The sequence below is a fragment of the Acyrthosiphon pisum genome, unplaced genomic scaffold, assembly GCF_005508785.2.
Source record: "Acyrthosiphon pisum isolate AL4f unplaced genomic scaffold, pea_aphid_22Mar2018_4r6ur Scaffold_17259;HRSCAF=17928, whole genome shotgun sequence".
Classification (NCBI taxonomy): Eukaryota; Metazoa; Arthropoda; class Insecta; order Hemiptera; family Aphididae; genus Acyrthosiphon; species Acyrthosiphon pisum.
In genome coordinates, this window is record NW_021766272.1 from 1 (window position 1) to 2,882 (window position 2,882).

The 2,882-nt window shown below is 23.1% G+C and overlaps 1 long non-coding RNA gene across 1 annotated transcript; it reads right to left on the reverse strand.

The window, feature by feature from the left end:
- Positions 1–219: 219 nt before the first annotated feature.
- LOC107885825 lies at positions 220–2,026 on the reverse strand. The gene is made up of 2 exons (XR_001680544.2): positions 1,666–2,026; positions 220–499 (listed from the first exon to the last, which is right to left on the reverse strand). It is a non-coding gene; the product is annotated as an uncharacterized LOC107885825 (long non-coding RNA).
- Positions 2,027–2,882: the final 856 nt, after the last annotated feature.

The window sequence follows — 2,882 nt, forward strand, 5'->3', positions numbered from 1 at the left end:
AAAACAATAATTGTATATAATTATGACAATAATTATGTAAATAAACACCATACATTACCATTTCATTTGCAAATATATTACGAAATGTGAAATTGTATATATCCCATATTATAATGGATAAAATTCTGGTACATTATACATGAACCACAATCATATTATATTAATGTGTTGATATATCACACGATTTTTAGGGAAAGATTATAAAAATAGTCAAAAATCGAAATAATTGTCAACTTTTTTTGTACGAATATTTCTGATGTGATGTATAAAACATAAATATTATAAATTGGATATAACTAATACTGCTATAGGTTGTATGACCATTGTAAAAAAAAAACCGAGTCAAAAATTTAACAATACATGCTTCGCAATAGTTTAAAAATATTTATTTTTTTATAACAATTTGTTTTTAATAAGTGTAAATCGTAAATTTATGTTTTGCAATATGACATCGGGGTGTAGCATTAGACTTGGATTACCCAACGTCGAAATTCCCCATCTGTTAACAATAATTAATTTTAATGTATAGTATAGGATATATAGATAGTTAACGATCAATAAGAATAACAACTGCACGAAATAGTTTTTTTTATTGTGCATAGCATATAACATGACAGTGTTTGCTATCTGATACAAAATTATTGACTCGTAGGCGTTAATATATGACGCAATATGGCGTTTAAATATATTCTTAACTTTATTATTTTTTTTTTTTTCACTAATGACTTATCTAACAAAGAATTTAAAAATGTCTATTCTATTTAAATTTAAATCATTCCAATTGTATATCCAGTACATATAGTTTTTAGTGTAAGATTTAATACTAATTAATACAAAATCTTCGATTTTCATAGGAACACATAATATACCACACTTTTCACAAGCAGCCATTTTTAAATGGATTCATTGTAATATAAAAATTGTTTTAAATAAGTTCTTATCTTTTGTATTTTGTATTATAATTTTTTTTGATTTTAATAATAATATGTCAATTTTTTTATGTAATTTATTGTTTATAGTCAAAGTTATTAATTTATTTCTAGTTATAAAATAAAATTAATGCATTTTGTAATGCAATTATAAAAATATTATATTCATCTTCCAGGCCTATATTATTGGTTCATGTTATTATATTTCTATCATAAAATTTAATTTAAAGTATCGTGTGCCTATAAACATACGGTATAAATAATATTAATTTAAATGATTCAAACTTAATCACCAATTAATATAAATATTATAAATGTTAAAATAACTAACAATGTATTGAATATCTTTAAACCAAACAGTTATTATTTATTTTTTGATCATAAAAAAAAGATAATATTGCACATGCATCCATATATTTCTAATATTATACAACCACCATCAATGTGGCCATAATACGGAAAACTGTTAAATAAAATGATGTTCTATTTATTTATTTAATTATCTATTTTTAAGGTGTACTGTATAATATTTTTGTATTCCTCACATTATTTATTAAGGAGATAACTATATATTAAATAGACAAATAAAGGACCTGTGTGACGTATACGAATAATATGACTTAAATTTAATTAATATTATGTGATAAAAAAAAATAAAGTGCCAAATAAAACATCGCATACATTATACGCTTCAAGTAGTATATACGTTTATGTAAAAATCTGTTACAGTTCTTACTTTGAACAATGATTAAGTAAATTTTCTTCCAAATCTTTACACTTTAGTGTAAAAAGCTGAAACACAATAATAATTAATCATAAAAAAAAAAACAATGTATTATAATATTATAATGGATTGATTTTATACAACTTATAGGTATTATATTAAATTTTAATGAATTATACATTGAAATTCATAGCATCATTTTAAGCAAAAAATTATTATGATATATTACACAAGGTAGCTGTTGTAGGTCAAAAAACAATTTGTAATATTATATGCATTTGGTTGTAAATTAATATTATTGATCAAAACATGCCAAGGATTTGTACATCTTTTAAAATAGGTACTTAATATTATCTTTAGAACTTCATTGTGTACCTGCAAAATATATAATTCCCCGCTGAATAATCATACAAGTAAAATTAATTATTTAAAATGAAACTATGCTCAGATATTATAATGTACGCTGTATAAGTTGTATTGTATTGTTTAATATAGCCTATAGGTAATACACAATTTATATGCATACTATTTTTAATTTTAATATATGATCATTTAAATTGGCTTATCAAGAAAATAATAAACCCTAAAAATGGTTTGTGTACGAAATTGAGATATTTTTTACGATGAATTTACCAATATATTGTAATTACATTATTTATACTGAACAATTGTTGAAAATTTAAATATATTTGAAAGAATTTGCTATAACTGTGTTCGAAAAATCTTATAGTCTGGCCGTACATGGTAATCCAGGACAGGAATCGAGACAATACCATAACTCATAAGTTCAAGTGCTTTTGTAAAAAGTTTATAAGCAATATTCTTCGAATTCACTGCCAATCATCAGACGAAAAAAAAAACAGCACCACCTTTGACTCTACTTCCGTATATTATTCGTTTAATATTATTATTATAAGACCTAAGTAAATAACGCTTTGTTCAATCCTTACGCGTCAAATCACACAATAAATATTTATATAGATCTATATAGTTTCTTAATTGTACCTATACGTCTTTCAAATTATTTACCAAGTCTTATTAAAATTTATTAAAATGCACCTATTATTTTTTTTCACTCAAAATAAACTTTTCATGCCATAATATTATTAGAATATTTAGAGAATATAAAAATATCGTCGTCAATCGAAATTTAAACACACAAACCTTAAACTATATTATTAATTATATGTTTGCCATCCTCCCATCCTACCTCTTAATCATTGGAGATT